The following is a 21,029-nucleotide window of genomic DNA, read 5'->3' as shown; positions in this document are numbered from 1 at the left end:
TCCGAGTCGGCGGACCCCCGCTCTCTCCTGCGGTCCGGTGTCCCCGCTGGGCGGGGGCCGTGGCCGCTCTCCTCTTTCCAGGTTCCCCGCCCCCCGTCAGGCTTCAGGTGTCCTAGAACTGGGGTTACCCCTACCTCTTGGGCTACCAGTTGGGGGGTTGTGGGGGAGGGCGACCAGACTGGGGCTTCTCCTCATCACAAGCACGTGTAAGAGAGACGGGAGCTGGAAAACAGATGGCACCTCGGCAGAAAAATGAATGAGGAAATAGAGGCCTGGGAAATGAGATTGGGTCATTATTGAACTCAGCATACACGGCAGTGGTTTCCGCAAGTCCCTGCCTCCACCCCATTTAAAGTTCCACTCCAGCAGGGAGGCAGGCTCTTCAGAAAGTAACCTAACAGTAACGAGGTTAAAAATAATAGCAGTTGCAGTCATCTCATTAGGAAGGCACCTTTGGGAAACCACAAGTGCCAATTTAAAATGAGGATGGAGTTCCCTAACTTGCAGGTTATTGTAGGACTGTACCCACCATGGTGTTGGGGCTCTGGCAGACGAGAAATGTTTGTCTTGTTCCCTTTGAATCTGCTCAAAAGATAGCATATCATTGTTATCAATATATTTAGCTATCGTTAATGAGTTCCATTTTCTTTCTGTCAGGGACCTCTAAGTGATATATATGTATATATGTTACCTTACTGAATCTTTACAAGGGCCCTCTGAGGTCATATTACTTTTCTTCCATTTTACTGAAATGCAAAAAAGGCTCAGTGAGCTTGAATAATTTGACCCAAATGTCACATAATTAAGAAGTGGGAGGGCTGGGAATTCAAACTCAGGTCCTTCTGACTTTTAAGATCTGCTCTCTTAGCAACTGTCAAGTATACAAAACAGTATTGTTAACTATAAGTCACCATGCCATACAACACATCCCCAGAATGTAACAATTTTCTAACTGGAAATTTGAGCCCTTTGACTACCTTCACCTGTTTCCCCCATCACCCTCCCCTGGCTACCACCAATCTACCCTCTGTTTCTGTAAGTTTGGTATTTTTTTTAGATTCCCCATATAAGTGAGGTCATATAGTATTTGTCTTTCTCTGTCTGACATTTCACTTAGCATAACGCCCTCAAATCCATCCACATTGTCACAAATGGCAGGATTTCCTTCTTCTTATAGCTAGATAATATTCCTTTGCATGTATACACAGCACATTTTCTTTATCCATTCAGATGATAAAGGATATCCTCAATTCCAGGCCCTCAGTACTTCCAAGCTAAGGATAGGCCTCAATCCAGTCTGTATTTCCCACCAGCCCAGTTCACACTTAATGCCAGCCTCACCAGAAACCTACAGTGCCATGTAAACCTCAGTGTCCATAGCAGTTCCCTGGGATTCTTTTTAAAGTGCAGATTTTGATTTAGCAAGCTTGGAGTGGGTCCAAGATTCTGCATTGCTAACGCGTCCCTGGGTGCTACGATAGTGCTGATTCTTAGACCACACCTTGAGTAGCAAGGGTCTGAATCAAGCTCCATCATTTGAGTCTCATCTCATGTCCCACCCCCACTGATTCTTTCGCATTGCTTCAAGCCTTCCTTCAGACTTCCTATTGCATGTTGGTGGGAGCAGCACTCACATTGTAGTTCTTTTCTCTTATATCATGCATTTCATTTGCTTCTCTTACATAAGAATTACTTGGATAGAATGTCAGCTTTTTGAGGGCAAGATTTTTGTTGGTTATGTTCATTGCTGTATCCTCAGAGCCTAGAACAATGTATGGCACACAGGAAACCCTCAGCAGATATTCATTGAATGAATGAATGGATGGATTCTTCACTGAGTTTGATATAGTGCTAGTTGGTATAGTGTTTTATTGATAGCCTGGTTCAACTCTTTCATTTTTCTGTCTCCTAAATTCTTTTCTGTTACTTTAATTTCACAACTACTTAAGAGGGCAAGTTGTATAATTTTAATAAATAAGGTAAACATATCTAAGAAGTGACTTTTCCTGACATGATTTTGTCCTAGAGTTATGTAACCATGTGGAAGACTAAATGCTACATTTTGAGACCTGAACTATTGAGACATTTCCTTAAAAACACTGCAGTTTGAGATCTTGCTGAACTTTCTACCTTTCTGTAGCTTTTGTGCTATTAAATAAACTATTGTTATTATTATTGATAGAAACCTCTTGGGTTTTTACATGGAGTTACTTGTAATTTGCTTATGCTTTTTCTTGTGTCTATTTCTTAATTTAAACAAAATGACAAGAAATTCAAGGATGCTTTTGTTATCCCCCACACAAAAGGGCACTTCAGTATTTTTTACTCCAAAATGTCAGCCTAGAATCTAATAATATATTGCAGTGTGTTCCCACAGCTTGAAGGGAGATACCATATCTTACGTTCTGAGTAGCCCTAGAGGGTGTGACATAGTGTCTGAGATCGGATTTGGTACATGCTTGATTGATGTGATCTGAGTGGCTATGAATACTTAATAGCCATATAAATAAAGTAAAATTATATACTAATTATATGCTTAATTATATATTAAGCAAAGTCAGTGAATTCCAAGTTAGACTGTGTCCTTGAGCCCAACAGAAGTTAATAATTAAAATTAACAACCTGTGGCCTCAGTTTCTTGACATTTGTCATGCCCCCAATATTAAATATTTGACTTTTCCTATGTTTATAAATATTTACTGAGTGGACTGGGCCCATAGCTAAAGTGGAGATAGACAAAAGTGGCCAAACTTTAATGCAGGCAATAATGGGGTCAGGCATTAGGACCATGGCTGTCAACCAGGGGAAAATTTGCTTCTTTGGAGACGTTTTTGGTTGTCAGAAATTAGGGGGTGGGAAAGGTGCTACTGGTAGCAGGTAGAGGTCAGAGACGCTGCTAACCATAGTCTGATGCACAGGACTGCCCTTATAACTCAGGATTAGCCAGCCCTAAATGTCAATGGTGCCTGCATTTGAAACACCATGCTCTATACTCTTTGCATTAGGGGTTACTAACCAGATAATAGACCTAAGAATCCCTATTCCCTGAATATTTCAGTTCAGTGTGGTGGGTGGGTTAAAACAAACAAACAATCCCACACGATACTGGGCCACATCAAGGGAGTACTGGAAAAAAAGCAGTATTTTTAAGCTACCTTTGTATAAACTATAGATCATCTGCCACCAACGAGTGACTACTGCTTAATGAAAACTACTATTGAACAGAAAGTAACCTTAGGAAAAATTTAATGATTTGTGTTTTAAAAATTTTATCATGGGTCATGTTATAATGTACAAGGCAATACCTGGAAGCCTTCAAATATATTACCTCATTGAGATAAATTTGATCTCTTATGCTACTTTATCAAATTTAAAGGCAGGGTTTCACATTGTGGACTATCACATTTTGAGACTAATGACTATATTAAAATGGATAAAGTTCATATGTGTCTGAAGTGTAAGAGAAGTTGATACAAGTATCTGAATTTCTTTCAATTATCTGAGTATTTGAAACTACAGGAAATTATCTGGGTAATTCTAGAACCTCGCCATCCAGTGATAGGAATATTTTGATGTAAGCTACTAGACTCTATTAATATTTGGAAATATACCATTCACTGGTTCTTTTTCTTTTTTTGTAAAAGTTTACGTGATACCGTAACCCTCTTTACTCTCTGTGGGTATCAAATTGGAAACCACAAAATAATAATAGTTCTTGCAGATGTTGTAACCTTGCTATTGTTCCAGCAAAGCATCCCAATGAAAAACTTACTGAATCAATTCTTGGTCAAGGGGAATTAACCTGTGTAATTGCTTAATTCTCCTGAATAACCTTGCACTTTTGGGGGCTCACACAGTACTCTGCCGTAGTAATAGCTCAGCTGACTTTTCTTGCTAGCTTTACTTCCTGATGCTACTGAGGGGAGTAGAGCAACAGAGGAGGTGGGTGGAAGCAGATGCTGTTTAAGCGGTTTCCTGCTTAGAACATTTCTTTACATATACGCTTCGAAATATTTGCATTTAGATATGAAAAGAATTGAGCTCATCACTTCTTGCCTTTACCAATTGGTTCCAAAACTGAGAGGGAGACGTGGCCCGAACAATTTTATTCACATGTAGAGATAGAAGTCGAAAGATAGAAGGATAAGAAATAACTTCCTGGTTCCAGTTTTGCTGCCTGCCTAAAATCAACACGGTCTCACTGTTAATCATCAGAGGCCTTGGACCAAGGTGAAAGGCCTCAGAAGTTTGCCACCCTTCACTTACTGTCTCCTGAATGATGCCAGACCACTGCTTGCTGTACCATTCATCCTATAATTGTGTTTTGTATTGCTATAGGGTACATGAGGAGACTGGGGAGTTTCTTAGAAGAGATTCTTTGGGAGACTAGGCTCTTTGTAATGAAGTCAGGTAACTTCTTTGTACTCTCCAGAGTGCATATTTTAGTCACAGGCGAACCATTCATGGGTTACCATGTAACGATGCTAGACAACCAATTTGGGTGATACTTTCCCCCTTGGAATTAACTTTTTTTGAAATGTATTGAATTGACCACTTGTTCTTTAATTTGTAGGCTTCTTGAGAAAACAGTTCTAGTCAAAGGTGGCAGTTAAAAACAGAAAAAAAAAAAAGCTGGCAGTTGAGACCGAATAGGAAGTGACTATGCCATCAGCTCACGCTGAGGAAAAGGAAGTTGTCGCCAGGACCTCTAAGAAAGGCAGCTGTGTAAAAATTACCCTTCAACTTGCTCACTGAGGTTCTGTCAACCTGTGGTAGAAGCTGCCATGGTATTATTGCTTCTGTACTCAGAGAACATGAACAGAACTGGAGAATAGCAGGCAGTCTTTACAGGACCGTTATCAGGGACTACCAGTAATTTCTGGGGCAGAAACTCAACATTGTAGACAAGCAAAGCTCCCACTCTACTCATTTGTTTTTCTGTACCAAATCGATATTTTAAGATTAGTTAGAATTTAGTATGTTCCACCATGAGGTGCATTACAAGAGTCCAACTATAGACTGCAACAGGGGATTTTCGCTGAGAAATGGAAGATGGAAAATTTTTTTTATATACTTTCACTTGGGCCCCAGAGCCAGTCTAGGCTACACCATCTTTCCCTTTTTCCTTTCTCTTCTCTTCCCTTCTTTGCTTTCTCACATACTTCTTGAGCACAATGCCAGTAACTGTGCTAAGTGCTTGGAGTAGAAAGAAATGCAGAGTTTGCTTTCTTTCAAGAAATACCACACACGCACACACAAAAAACAAGGAAAACTCAGTAACCTTTAAAAAGTGTGTAAAATACTTAAATGTAAAAAAAAAAAACCCAAGGAGCACTCAAAGTGATACAGAATGATAGTAGCAATTAATTTCAAAAAGGTTACAGCAACAGGCACCAGAGAGCAATTCATTTAATTTGTGTAGATCCTGGAAGGCTTCTCAAAAAAGGTGATATTTGCATTATGCCTTGAAAAATGGATAGGAGGTAGCTATGTAGAGAAATAGGGAAAGGGAGTGGAGAAGAAAGAGCATTCCAGATAGAAGGAACAGCATGAGCAAATGCCTGAGTGAGGCGTGTGTATTCCCATCACCTGGTGACCTAGTTATATTACAGATACTGGGCTCTCTTTGTACAGATTTTGATTTTGTAGGTTTGGGATGAAGAAAGGGTATTTGTATTTTATTTAAAAAAAAACACAACACTCCCAAAGTAAGATTATGATGTATCCTCTTGGTTATAAACCACTAGCTCAGAGGAATGACAAGCTCTCTTTGAGGACGATCTGGTAGTTTGGTTTAACAGGCAGAGGCCTGTTACATGAGACATCCCAGCAATGAGGTTGGGAGGAGGAGTGAGGGGCAGACTGTGAGCCTCATCTGCCATGCCAAAACTTTGGATTTGATCCCATAGGCTCCTAGGAGCACTGAGTGGTTTCAGGGAAGAGGGGAATTTGCTCCAGATTTGTATTTTCGAGAAAAAAAAAAAATAACCACGCTCTATTTAGTATATATAGGATAAACTGGATATAGGAGACACTGGAAGCAGAGGGACCTATTATAAGTCTATTAGGAAGCCATTGTAAAGGTACAGGAGAAGGACTGAACTAAATTAGTGGCTGTGAGAGTGAAGAGGAGGGGATAGATTCCAGTAGCAATTTGGAGGTGAAACCAACAGCATTTGGTTGATTGGATGTAGACAAGACCAGAAGGAGAATTTTAAAATGCCAAAGAAAAAAGAAAACTACAGGCCAATATCACTGATGAACATAGATGCAAAAATCCTTAACAAAATTCTAGCAAACAGAATCCAACAACATATTAAAAAGATCATACATCATGACCAAGTGGGCTTTATCCCAGGGATGCAAGGATTCTTCAATATCTGCAAATCAATCAATGTAATACACCACATTAACAAATTGAAAAATAAAAACCATATGATTATCTCAATAGATGCAGAGAAAGCCTTTGACAAAATTCAACATCCATTTATGATAAAAGCCCTCCAGAAAGCAGGAATAGAAGGAACATACCTCAACATAATAAAAGCTATATATGACAAACCCACAGCAAACATTATCCTCAATGGGGAAAAATTGAAAGCATTTCCCCTAAAGTCAGGAACAAGACAAGGGTGCCCACTCTCACCACTACTATTCAGCATAGTTTTGGAAGTTTTGGCCACAGCAGTCAGAGCAGAAAAAGAAATAAAAGGAATCCAGATTGGAAAAGAAGAAATAAAACTCTCACTGTTTGCAGATGACATGATCCTCTACATAGAAAACCCTAAAGACTCCACCAGAAAATTACTAGAGCTAATTAATGAATATAGTAAAGTTGCAGGATATAAAATTAACACACAGAAATCCTTGCATTCCTAACACTAACAATGAGAAAACAGAAAGAGAAATTAAGGAAACAATTCCATTCACCATTGCAATGAAAAGAATAAAATACTTAGGAATATATCTACCTAAAGAAACAAAAGACCTATATATAGAAAACTATAAAACACTGGTGAAAGAAATCAGAGGACACAAATAGATGGAGAAATATACCGTGTTCATGGATCAGAAGAATCAATATAGTGAAAATTAGTATCCTACCCAAAGCAATCTATAGATTCAATGCAGTCCCTATCAAGCTATAGAACTTCACAGAACTAGAACAAATAATTTCACAATTTGTATGGAAATAAAAAAAAAAACCTTGAATAGCCACCTTTACCATATGTGAAGGTAAGCATTCAAGTGGCCAAATGCCAACTTGAGCAAGAAGAATGGAACTGGAGGAATAAACCTACCTGACTTCAGTCTCTACTACGAAACCACAGTCATCAAGACAGTATGGTACTGGCACAAAGACAGAAATATAGATCAATGGAATAGAATAGAAAGCCCAGAGATAAATCCACGAACCTATGGACACCTTATCTTCGACAAAGGAGGCAAGAATATACAATGGAAAAAAGATAATCTGTTTAACAAGTGGTGCTGGGAAAACTGGTCAACTACTTGTAAAAGAATGAAACTAGAACACTTTCTAACACCATACACAAAAGTAAACTCAAAATGGATTAAAGATCTAAATGTAAGACCAGAAACTATAAAACTCCTAGAGGAAAACATAGGCAAAACACTCTCCGACATAAATCACAGCAGGATCCTCTATGACACACCTCCCAGAATAATGGAAATAAAAGCAAAAATAAACAAATGGGACCTAATTAAAATTAAAAGCTTTTGCACAACAAAGGAAACTATAAGCAAGGTGAAAAGACAGCCTTCAGAATGGGAGAAAATAATAGCAAATGAAGCAACTGACAAAGAATTAATCTCAAAAATATACAAACAACTCCTGCAGCTCAATTCCAGAAAAATAAATGACCCAATCAAAAAATGGGCCAAAGAACTAAACAGATATTTCTCCAAAGAAGACATACAGATGGCTAACAAACACATGAAAAGATGCTCAACATCACTCTTTATCAGAGAAATGCAAATCAGAACCACAATGAGATACAATTTCACGCCAGTCAGAATGGCTCCTATCCAAAAGTCCACAAGCAATAAATGCTAGAGAGGGTGCGGAGAAAAGGGAACCGTCTTACACTGTCTGGTGGGAATGCAAACTAGTATAGCCACTATGGAGAACAGTGTGGAGATTCCTTAAAAAGCTGGAAATAGAACTGCCATCCACCCCAGCAATCCCACTGCTGGACATACACACCGAGGAAGCCAGAATTGAAAGAGACAAGTGCACCCCAATGTTCATCGCAGCACTGTTTATAATAGCCAGGACATGGAAGCAACCTAGATGCCCATCAGCAGATAAATGGATAAGGAAGCTGTGGTACATATACACAATGGAATATTACTCAGCCATTAAAAAGAATGCATTTGAATCAGTTCTAATGAGGTGGATGAAACTGTAGCCTATTATACAGAGTGAAGTAAGCCAGAGAGAAAAACACCAATACAGTATACTAATGCATATATATGGAATTTAGAAAGATGGTAACAATAACCCTGTATGCGAGACAGCAAAAGAGACACAGATGTATAGAACAGTCTTTTGGACTCTGTGGGAGAGGGCAAGGGTGGGATGATTTGGGAGAATGGCATTGAAACATGTATATTATCATATGTGAAACGAATCGCCAGTCCAGGTTCGATGCATGAGACAGGGTGCTCAGGGCTGGTGCACTGGGATGACCCAGAGGGAAGGGATGGGGAGGGAGGTGGGAGGAGGTTCAGGATGGGGAACACATGTATACCCGTGGCAGATTCATGTCAATGTATGACAAAACCAATACAATATTGTAAAGTAATTAGCCTCCAATTAAAATAAATTTCTATAAAATAGTAATAAAATAAAATGCCCGAGACATCAAGCTTAGGGAAATGGGTAAATGTTGATGCCTGAAACTGAGCCAGGGCATCCAGCAGGAGGACCAGGTTTGAAGGAAAGATAAAGATTTTAGTTTGGGGACACTGAATTTGAGGTGCCTGTATGACGTCTAAGTGGAGATGTCTAGAAGGCAGTTGAAAATAACAAGAGGTCAGATTGCAGATACACATCTGAGAATTGCAAAGAGAAATGCTTTGTAAGCTCATGGCAAGAAGTCAATACAGAGTATAAAAAATAGAAATCAAGTTGGGACCATTCACTTCCTATTTAGAAAATCACTTCTTGAATAATTATTCTATGTTTTGGTCCAGTCAAATGCTGTCATGCCTACTGACATAATATCTATCTGAAAAAACTATACACTTTTCTTCAAAGTAATGATTGTTAATCTCATGTCCATAAGATGATATTACTAAATATTTCTGCTGTGTCCCTGCATACATAGATTGCCCTTTGAATGCATGATAGTGACAATAAAGAAAGGAATGAGCAAAGGACAGAAATGATGTGAAGAGATCTGAATGCTATGTTGCCAGGTTTTCTGGGATGGTTTTCTTGCATGCAACTGTAAAATAGATTATTGTGCGCCAGAACAGTTTGTATTATATTTCCCCTCCTACACTCAAAAGAAAATGAGGTGGGAGATGACATGCATGCCTGGTTTCATGAAGCCAAGTTAGTGTCTTCTACAATAAAAAGAAAAACAGGAACAATTTATTGCAATCTAAAGCACAGATTACTGGCAAAATCATGATGTTTGCCTGCTGTGAAAGTGCACAGCAACTTTAGTTAATATTTCTTCAATTTTTCAGAATCATTCATACCATTCTGGTTCTTCCATTTTTTTCTGTGCTATTGACTTTTTATGAAACTTCACACATCCCTATAGTTTACCATATGTGAAGGTAAGCATTCAAGTGGCCAAATGCCAACTTGAAATTAACACAGATAAATCATGCTTTTCATATAAATTGTGAAAATAGTGGTAGACATTTACAATCTGAGATCATGAAAGCAGATACAAATAGATTACATTTTAAATGTTTTGTACAATGCATTTTATTATGTGTTTGGGTTTTTCTCAGGTGTTACAAGAAACTGAAATATACCAGCTCTTAAATTTTAAAGTAACTTTTGCATCAACAGTATACAGAATCCTTCTATGCAAATATGGAGAAATGAGTGCTGAGTATGTTGTGAAGGATGGATTTAGTTCATGAAACATATGCTAAAAAGAGATTATTTTTTCTTTTTTTACCAGACTCTCGAAACATAAAAGGTTACTGCTGTATGGAAAGGTCATTAGTATGAACAATAACAGAAGAAACCGTCTCTGGTTTGTAAAATGCTGGGCTATTTATTGAATATGTTTCCTAGTTAAGAAAAGAGTAAGGTATTCAGTGTGAGTATGCATAACAATATACTTCAGGATCACTCTTCTACTTTGGTTCTGCACATAGTAAATTATGTATAAAGTAGTTCTTTCATTGTCCTTTTTAAAGCAAGAAGCTCAAGTCAAACTCATATTAATGTAAATAGAGGAATCAAATCTATTATTTATATAGTGCTTACTTTGTGTCAGGCATGGTTGCAATTAACATTTATCCTTACCACAATCCATGAGCTAGGTACTACTATCATAATATCGTTCCCATTTTACAGTTGAAGAAACTGAGGCACAGAGAGATTAGGTAACTCATCCAAGGTAGGGTTGCCAGATAAATTACAGGATGCCCTATTGAATTTAAATTTTAATAAGCGATGAATAATTCTACATGAGACATATACTTTTCAAATATTGTTTTCTGAAATTCAGATTTGACTGACTGTCCAGCATTTTTATTTGCTAAATCTGACAACCCTACAAGCAAAGGTCATATAGTTATTAAGAAGTGGAGCGAGAATTTGAACCCAGGGAGTGTGACATGAGAATTCATGCTTGTATTGACATGCATACACTATCATATGTAAAATAGATAGCTGGTGAGAAGTTGCTATATAACACAGGGAGCCAGCCTGGTGCTCTGTGATGACCTTGAGAGGTGGGATGGGTTGAGGGGAGGGAGGTTCAAGAGGGAGCTGATATAAGTGTAATTATGATTACACATTTGCATTGTTGTATAGCATCTGCATTGTTGTATAGCAGAAAGCAACACAACATTGTAATCTTCCTCCAATTAAAAAAAATAAAAACATAAAAAAAGAATTCATGCTTGTAACCACTCTGCTTCTACTGATTATAAGGAACAAAGGGTAGAGTGCTTTATTACCTATATATGGAATATTGAAAAATATTATGACTCTTGAATACCTCATGGACAGTATAGATTTATAAGTTTGAATTTATTTAATTTACTCTCATTTGTACTATTGTTTGAACACAGTATTTATAGTGAGAATTTTTGTTTTAAAACTAATAAGATCCATAACATTTTTGAACTAATTTTTTTCTTCAGTGCTCTCTAAGGAAAGAGACTAAAGAAAAAGTGTGATTCAATGTGATGAGTGGAATTAACTGATCAGTATTATTGTCCCAAACACCTTTCTCATCCTTCAAAAAGCAGTTTTGTGTTGTGTATTAAGAGTTAAGAGCATTCTCTTAGTAAGCGCTTTTTAAAAGAAAAATATGTCATATATTTACTCACACCATTTTCTTCTCTCTTTATTTGATAGTTTTACTTGAGAACAGGCAAAGGGACATCAGCTTTTTGAAAGGTAATGGAATGGAATGGAAAAATATGAGCTTTGGAGCCAGACAGAGCTTATTAATGGTGTGAACTTGTCTGAGCCTCATTTTCCTCGTCTACAAAATGGGGATTATGAATGCCTCTTACCAATGGTGATGATAAAGATTAAACTTCTCTAATGTGATCCAATACAGAACTGACACTTGCACAAATAGTGGTAGTTCCTCCCTCCTGTACATTTGCCCCTTCCCCTGGGCCTCCAGTACTCTTCAGCAACCCTCGTAAATCTTTGAAAATCTTCCGCTTCTTTATGAAAGTCTTTTGACTTGCCCAGAGGTTACATAGCAATCAGAGGTAGAGTCAGTTGGAATCCTGAGTGCCTAAGATGTTTTTCTTCCTTTTGTGATTTTTTTTGGAATCCCTAAAATGTTTAGGTTAAAACAGAAAACCGCAGTGTGATTTCTGCTCTTAGAGATTAGTTGTGAGGATTTGGGAGGTGTTTTGTTCCCCCTACATTGAGAATGTTCTTAGAATCTCAGGTAGGGGTTTATATACTTAAATTTCATGGGGAAAGTCACCATGGATATTTCTGAGGGACATAGAAAGGCACAAAAAGAAATGGCAAAAACAGGGATATTATGTCATTAAAGCATTTTCCTGCATATATGTGTGTGCATGTGCATGTATGTTGTTGAAGCAAGAGGTGGTGATGTATGATGAGGGAAAATACAAAAGTTACTATAATAAAATAAAATGCAGTTATGGTCAAATACAAAGTCATTATATTAGAAAGCAAATAACTTTTGCTATTGAAAAAAAATCAATCCAGGAAAGTGCTATATAGTGTACTAAGTAAGAACATGGACTGTGGAGTCAGACTGCTGCTGCTGCTGCTAAGTCACTTCAGTCGTGTCCAACTCCATGTGATCCCATAGACGGCAGCCCACCAGGCTCCCCCATCCCTGGGATTCTCCAGGCAAGAACACTGGAGTGGGTTGCCATTTCCTTCTCCAATGCGAAATTGAAAGTGAAGTCGCTCAGCCGTGTCCAACTCTTTGTGACCCCGTGGACTGCAGCCTACCAGGCTCCTCCATCCATGGGATTTTCCAGGCAAGAGTACTGGAGTGGGGTGCCATTGCCTTCTCCGGTGGAGTCAGACTACTTAAGTTCAAATCCTAGTCTTGTTTACATACTAGCTCTGTGATCATCAGTAAGTTCTTTAGTTCTCTGTATTTCAGTTTCCTCATCTGTCAAATGTGGGTAATAATAATAATACCTATCTAATTGAGTTGACTTAAGGTCCATAATATATGTTATTTTTTCCTTTAAATTTTATTGAAGTATGCCATACATACAGAAAGTTACACAGATCATGTGCCAAACAGCTCAGTGAATTTCACAAAATTAGCACATTCCTGTATGTCACCCCAATCAAGAAACAGAACACTGCTTACACCCCAGAAGTCTTCTTGATGCCCTCATCCAGTCATTACCTCCTCCAGCCCAAACACATCCACTTCTTGTCTTTGAGCACTGTGGATTCCTGTTGTCTACCTTTGAACTTTAAATGAAAATCTATGTGATATGCTTAGAACAGTGCCTAGTGCTAGTGCTTAGTTGCTTTCAGTCGTGTCCAACTCTTTGCAAGCCCATGGACTGTAGCCCACCAGGCTCTTCTGTCCATGGTGTTTCCAGGCAAGAATACAGGAGTGGGTTGCCATTTCCTTCTCCAGGGGATCTTCCCGACCCAGGGATCAAACCCACGTCTCTTATGTCTCCTGCATTGGCAGGCGAGTTCTTTACCACTAGCGCCACCTGGGAAGGAAGCCCTGGCACACAGTAACACAATATAAGCTGTCTGAAGTGATTTTAACTATAACAAGAAAGAAGGTATGTTTGGGGAGTAGAATTCTTAATAAGAATAATGCAATTAAAAGCAATTCTGTGAGCTAAAAGAAATGCCAATGATTAAATATTAGACATTAACCTTCTCTTAAAAATATTAGAGTTCTTGAGAACATTTTGTTTCTATAAATTATATTTATTGTATATTCCCTGGTAAGAAAAATACACTCCATTTGAGACATCAGAGAAAACATATGCCCAAATATTTTAACACAATCTAGATAAGCATTTTATTCAAATTGTTAAAAGACTAATAAATGAAAAATTAGTTTGGCAGGAGCCTTTTCAGGCCTCAGTTTCCTCATTGTAAAATGGAGAGAATTGGCCCATCTCTAAGGTTCCTTCCAGCACTGACATTTAATGATTAAAAAAAATTTCTTAAAAAGCAAAATCTGGAAATCTCTGAGTCATTGTTTTATAGCCAAATAATAAATCTAGAGTCACAGTCAAACATGACCTTTTGGAAGAAAGACAGCAGGGTTTCTGTGAGAGAAAATCATGCCTGACTAATCTATTAGTAAATAACATATTGACAAAGAGAAACCAGGAGATAGAGTTTACATAGACTTTTAAAAAAGCTTTTGACAAGCTTACATACTGTTGACATTTTTGTTGCTGTTAAATGAGTTGTTATGGGACTTGGGGAAACATTTTGCCATGAAAGGTGAGCTAACTTACAGAATGAAATGGAAAATCGGAAAAAGTGGGTGCTTCTCTGGATAGAGAGGTGTCAGCATTAAGATTCCCATGGTCCCTGCCTTACTTAAATGTTATATGTCGTGTAAAATAAGGTATACACAGTGATGTTTTTGTGTTTGTAGCTGGCACTAAGCTCTTCTCAGTAATGAAGTGGTAAGCTGGCACAGGATAAATTGCAAGCAAACCTCTCAAAATTGAGGAAGTAGGGCAAAGGTACAATACATTACCTCAGCAAGGTAAAACATTTATCTAAAAAAAATCCTACTATACAATACCTATAATAAGATCTGTTGTTACTTATGGCTCTGGAAAGAGACCTAGGAGTTGTAGATATTTCTAGAACAATTTCAACTGACTGTGCCATTTTGGCTGGTAAGGTCAACAAGATGCTGTGTGTCAATAGAAAACAGACTAGAAACAGAATATCATACTATCCTATTTTTGAAAAAATGATTAAACCTCATACAGCCATGTCTGGAAAAGAATATTTAATTCTGGGGGTTTTAATTTAAGAAAGGGAAAATGTACCTCAAGAATGGAGTGAGAAGGTGCTGTTCTGAGACAGCCTCAGTGTTAGGATTCTTTAACCCAGGGAAGTGAAGATAGAGGCAATGGCCAAAGTTCGCTAATAATTAGTGCTAATTTAGTACTCACTCTGTGCCTGGCACAGGTCTAAGCACTTGACTTGTATTGAATCTTTCAATACCTATTACCCCTATAAGGTAGGTCACACTCGTATCCGCATTATGAAAGCATCATAAAGGGTATGTACAGAGTAAATAGTGATCAGAACTATTTACTGGCTGGAGCTTGGAATAGACCTTAAAAGTCAAAAGAGTCAAATCCAAGACAAACAAAAGGAAGTGAGACTTTACACAGTAGGCAGAAAAACCTAGGGAACTCACCACCTAAAGCAACAGTACACGTTGAGCTGAAAAGAGATTCCAAGAAGGATTTAGACTATATTGGTAGAAGATAAAACCAAAATAACTTGTGAAGAGAATCTTGTGAAATGTCGGTAATCTTTGAGGTTGTCATTAATGAGAACCACCACACCCTTTCCACTCCTACTGCCAAAATGTCTCTGAGTCCCCCTGTACAAATTCTGGGCTGGATGGGCCAGAAATTTGGCCAAGTGTGGCTTTTCCTTTTAATTATGACATAAGTAGAGAATAGTACATGAATTCCCTGTGGGCATTTCAAGATGGTTGTAATTTATGCTATACTTGAATGTCTTCATTGATACACAGAATCCTATTTTAAGCAAAGCTTAGCCCTGTAGAAATGGATCTTTTCCCAAACATTATTGCAGAAGAGTGAATTGCCACACAGAGAGCAGGTAGAGGGGGTTTGCTTTAATATCCAGCCTCTATTCAGTATTTATTTGGGGTTATTTCATGCTCATATATCTTTCTGAAATTACATTTCAGAGAAAATAAATTTCATACAAGGAAAAAAATAGCTTAAAAGAATACTCCTGTGTAAAAAGCATCATAGGGAAACTTACATGATACCTTCTGTGTCAGATCAGTCTTTATGAAACTCAAGCGCGGACCATCCAGCGTTGCTGAGGGCTTCTTGGGTCTTGGTATAACACTGCTGGATTCCACAGAATGCACCGACTTCCTCCCTTGTCTTGCTGACCTCTACCTTTTTGAAACATTGTATGTTCTCTGCAAATACCATGAAAAAGAAACAGAGTAGAAAGTCTTGGAGTGAATGTCTAGTTACAAAGAACCTTATCTGTAGGAAGGAAGTATGAAAAGAAAAAAAAAGAAAAAACTTGGAAAGCTGACATACAGAGGAATGGGAAAGGGACAAATGAAGAGAGAAGATTGTTCTGAAGTATATTATACAATAATGAGAAATTGTTTAGGGACTTTATTGGTAGCCTAGTGGTTAGGATTCTGGGCTTTCAGCACTGTGACCCAGGTTCAGTCCCTGGTCAGGGAACTGATATCGCACAAGTGCAGTGCAGCCAACAACAAAAATAATAAAAATTAAAAATCTCTTTAAAATTTGTTTTCCTTTTTTCCATCTTCTTAAAAAATTATTTACTTTTAATTGCAGGCTAATTGATAAATGTGGATCTAAATGGTAAAATGGATAATTGGGCCATCAGCAAAATGGCAAACCTGCCCAATCCTTCAAGCTGTCCTACTTCTCATAGCAGAGACTCTATGCTCTCTTCATTCCCCTCACTCTGACCCTGTGTCCTCTGGCTACCCAAAGCTTATTTCAACAGCTAGTGGCTAAGCCAGTACTTCCTCACAGTGCCTCAGTTCTAGGCCATTCTCATCTCTCTTGGTCAAAATGTATCTGTTTGATATCCTGACCTGAGAATATTTGCATCTTAAAAAGAATATTTATGAAATGTGGCTGTCTCTCTACTTGGAGTTGCAAGCAGAGATATTTTGGGATCAGAGGCCTCCTCACACCCTCAAATATCTGGTGGAAAGCCAACAGTTTTTGTCTAAATCAGGTAACCACAGTGACCTTACATTTCCTCATCTGTAGAATGGAGCTAATAATACCCTTCATTTCTGTTACAATTGACAACACTCACACACATTTACCTGTTTGGTCCTCAAAGCCACTCTCTGAGGTAAGGGTTATTTCTCCAGCCTACAGACAAGGAAACGGAAGCTCAGTGAGGTGAAGTAACTTGTCCTGGTATAATTTATGAAAAGGCTAGTGCAGAAGGAGAGGAGTCACTAGCAGAGACAGTGAATTGATATGTGATGACAGAAGCTGCCCAGACTGTGGTGCCTGATGCAGGAGCCACATAGCTGTGCAGAGGCAGTATGAAATCAAGGTTGTACATATGGGCTTTGGAGTCATAGACACATAGGTATGACATCTTGGCCCTGCCTCATTTTACCTGGCATCCCTTCAGCAGGTCACCTTCTCTGAGTCTACATTGCCTCATTTGGAAGATGCAGATTCTTCCTTTAAGGAGATATTGTGAGGGTTAAGTGAAACACTGAGTGTACTGTGCTTAATACAGTGCAGAGCACACGAGAAACAAGCAGAAAAATCTGGAATCTTCTGGAATGATTAGTGGTAGTAATACTTGGTACACGTGCTAGCCCACCACATGAAGTCCACTGGCAGAAAAGTAGAGTCAGCTGCTAGTAAGCAGGCTGTAGGCAAACAGAACCAAACATAGTTGACACAAGGAAAGAAAGAGAAGCCTGGTCAAGGCTACCTAGGACTAGGTTGCTGTTTCCTTAGTACAGCGGTTCTCAAGCTTGAGCCTATACTAGAATTACCTGAGGGACTTGTTAAATGACAGAGTGCTGGGCCTTATTCCGAGTGTCTGATTCAGAAGTTGAGGATGGGGCCTGAGAACTGTCATTTCTAACAAGCTCCCTGACCTTGGAAGCCCACTTTGAGAATCATTGTCAAAGAACGAAGAATCCTGTCCAGTTCTAAGCATCCGAGTCTCCTTGCTTTTGTCTCCACTTTCTGTCTTAATGAAAAACTCACCTGAAAATTGCCACCCTTATTCTGGTAGACCAAAGGGAATTGCCCGTAACTGAGAGCTTAGGCAATCAGAGGACTGTTGGAAACCAGGGATGGTGGTGGCAACGACTGCCCCAGACAGAGGATGGAGAGAACTCTTAGAGCAGAACAAAGGTCAAGGCTCAGATGAAAAAGAATCAGAGACAGCTGTGATTACAGAGCCATTCCCAGCTTGGATTTTCCCTCACAAGCTTTTTCTTGCCTAAGCTTTTTATCCCTTTTGTAACTACAACTGTATTGGGAGGAATGAGGAAACAGTCACTATGTTTTTTTTTTCCTGAGCATTTCCTACTCCCTTGTTTTACTCTTTGTTGACCACAAGGCCAATATGAACTTGGAGAGCCTAGAGCAGCATGCACAGATTGTGGCAGCCAGAGCAAGAAGTTTAACAAAATTAGAGATCTCTCTTGAAGTAAAATATGTGCTATGTGCTCTGTATCATGTTACAGCAAATTCAAAAACCAAGGGCTGTGTTCCAAGTCACTGCCTGGCAGTTGTCAGTAACAAAGCCTCTGCTACCTGTTAAACACAGTTAATGAAGTAGTCTGTATTTGTAAATCAGAGGATTTGTCTTTGAAAATAGTAACCTAATAGAATGAAAAAGATAGATAGCCTTGGATTTAGACTTCTGAATTACAAATCATCTGCCCCATGAGTTTGAAGGAGGTGTAAGAAACTTGTGCTCTTACATATTGAGAATATATATTTCTCCTGCAAATCTTAGGAAAATGAAACAGGAATAGGAACCTCTGCTAGAATTCTAAGAATGTAAGTTTCTTCAGCTGTTGATGCAGAGACTAGGGATTCCATATACAGTGTCTGGGCCTGTTCAGTGCCTTAAGCTATCAAGTATTTGCCTGTACCAGCCTACCCACATTGCATGAAAACAGGCCTCCCTCATTCTTTCAGAATTCATGGCTGCTGTCCTGAACCATTCACCCCAGCTTATCTCATACTTATTCCTGCCTCTTCCTCAGTCCGCTCTAATGTCTGACCTCGTGATTCCTCTTTCTTCTTCTTGCCTTGCCTCACCCTAGGGACTGACACTTGGTATATTTCTCCAACTCGAACCTTTTTGGAGTCCTCTTTGGCCAATTACCAGCTTTGTGACCCCATGGACTGTAGCCCACCAGGCTCCTCTGTCCATGGGATTCTCCAGACAAGAATATGGAGTGAGTTAACATTTCCTTCTCCAGGGGAATCTTCCCAAACCAGGGATCGAATCCTGGTCCTCCTGCATTGCAGGCAGATTCTTTACTGTCTGAGCTGCCAGGGAAACTCTGACTAATGCTTGGTCGATTAGCAGATTCTCTACTTGACTAGACTGCTCTTGGCATTCATGAATGAGTGCTGCGTGGGGACCAACCCATTCCATAGGATGTTTATCCAGGCCCCCATGAAAGGTACCCCTGTGCCATACACCACATCCGGGGAACAAAACTCAGATATGAGAGATTTGTGACTCCTTGATACTGCTCTCAGAAGGAACAGAAAACAAATGGAAGGGAAAGAATTTGATTGCCCAATCATTAGATACAGAAGAGCCAACTGAATTTCTCTATTATTTACAGTACATGAGGAAGAAAAGTGATGGGTTTATAGTATAAACTATTTAATAGTTCTGACTTCTCAGATGTGAAGGATTACTATTTCCCCCTTCTTCATACTCACCCCTCCACAACAACCCACCTATGGATTGATTGCCCAAACTTACTGATTCTACTCTCTATGATGTCTCTTGAATCCATCATCCCCTGCCTGAGCTATTTGCAACAGTATTCTAATGACTGGTCTCCCTGCGGCCAATGTTTCTTTCTCTCCTGGTTCCACTCTCCCATGTCCTTCATCCTCTGCCAATCCATTCTCCACACTTCTGCCAAAGTAACTTTTCTAAAAACACAGATCTGATCCTGTTACTCCTCTTCTTAACACTTCCATTCCCATATATGTATCTGATTGTTATTATATACTTTTGATTCTAGTTTTCTATAATAGAAGATAGGCTCTTCTAATTATGACAATAATATTGGTCTACCATGTATTGTGCTTTAGAGTATTTTCACAACTATTACATAATTTTTGAAAATTAATCCTATGATTTAGGTATTATTTTATTTCTATATTTGAGGAGAAAGTATAACTTTTTATATATCATCAGTGGTGCATAGTATGCAGTGGACGTATTAAAAGTTAAATATGTATTGGATCTATTTGGTTGAGTTGACCAGGTGCTTTTAAAGAAAAGTCAAACTTTCAGTTCCAGAGAATTAATTTGTTAAGTCTTATTCAGATGCTGACAAATCTCAGTTGTTTAGAGCATGCAATTACTGAGGTCAAAGTTGACAGTTTAATTCCCATTTGTTTAAGTTAGCCTCATTCAGTTTCATGGACATAGTCTGTAACCCTAACCTCAGCCAACTATTTCACAATTGCAGGTCCCAATGGAACATCAGTAACAGAATATAGATAAATTTACATGTAAATCTAACTCCAGCCCTGTTACTTGAAAACAAATATAATGGTAACTCCTCAGGGTTGTATAGATTTTTGTATATGCAGTTATACAAAGAAATTTCAGTGATAATCATCTAGACAAAGAGACAGTATGGTTTTCCCAAATGATACTTTGAGGACCCTAGAGGATGCTCCATAAATATCTCATTCCGATAGTAGTTTTCTAATTATACAATTCCTGTCTAAATGCTAGTTTCATCTCTACTGATGACTCAGGTAACAATTATTAATGTAACCTCAGATAAACCCTGTAATAATTCTACTTATTAATTTCTGTATTCTCTCTGGAGTGAATAGCAACATATTGTACATATCATATTAGCTTTCAGGCTCAATCTTCTGTACCTGTGACATCACAAACTACCTATGCGGTAGCATTATGGAGACCCTGATCTGTAATTTTCTTGTTTCCTCTTATTTACTCTGGGTTAAGGCACAAATCCATTGTTAATAAACAAATATCTGAGAGAAGTAATAAATTGTTGTCAGTCATTAGCACCCAGGTATGAATTAATTTATCAGGTCCTTTCCACTAACATGTAATTAAAAGAGGTGGCTTAAGAAAGACACATGACTGGTATATTTTGATAGGAAGATAGTAGTTCATGTCCCAAGGTACAGGATGGGACACATAGGGTTGAAGTAGGGATGGTCCAAGAAGAGAAAAGGGAACAGTACTGTAAGACAAGTCTATCTTACATCCGCATTTGGCTTTTAGTCAGCAATAATAAGAATACATGAAATGGTATTATATAAACAGCATCCCATAGTGATTCAGAAACCAAGTTCTT

This window comes from Odocoileus virginianus, unplaced genomic scaffold, assembly GCF_023699985.2.
Source record: "Odocoileus virginianus isolate 20LAN1187 ecotype Illinois unplaced genomic scaffold, Ovbor_1.2 Unplaced_Scaffold_2, whole genome shotgun sequence".
Classification (NCBI taxonomy): domain Eukaryota; kingdom Metazoa; phylum Chordata; class Mammalia; order Artiodactyla; family Cervidae; genus Odocoileus; species Odocoileus virginianus.
The sequence above is the reverse complement of the archived record's forward strand: the minus strand, read 5'-3'. Positions refer to the sequence as shown.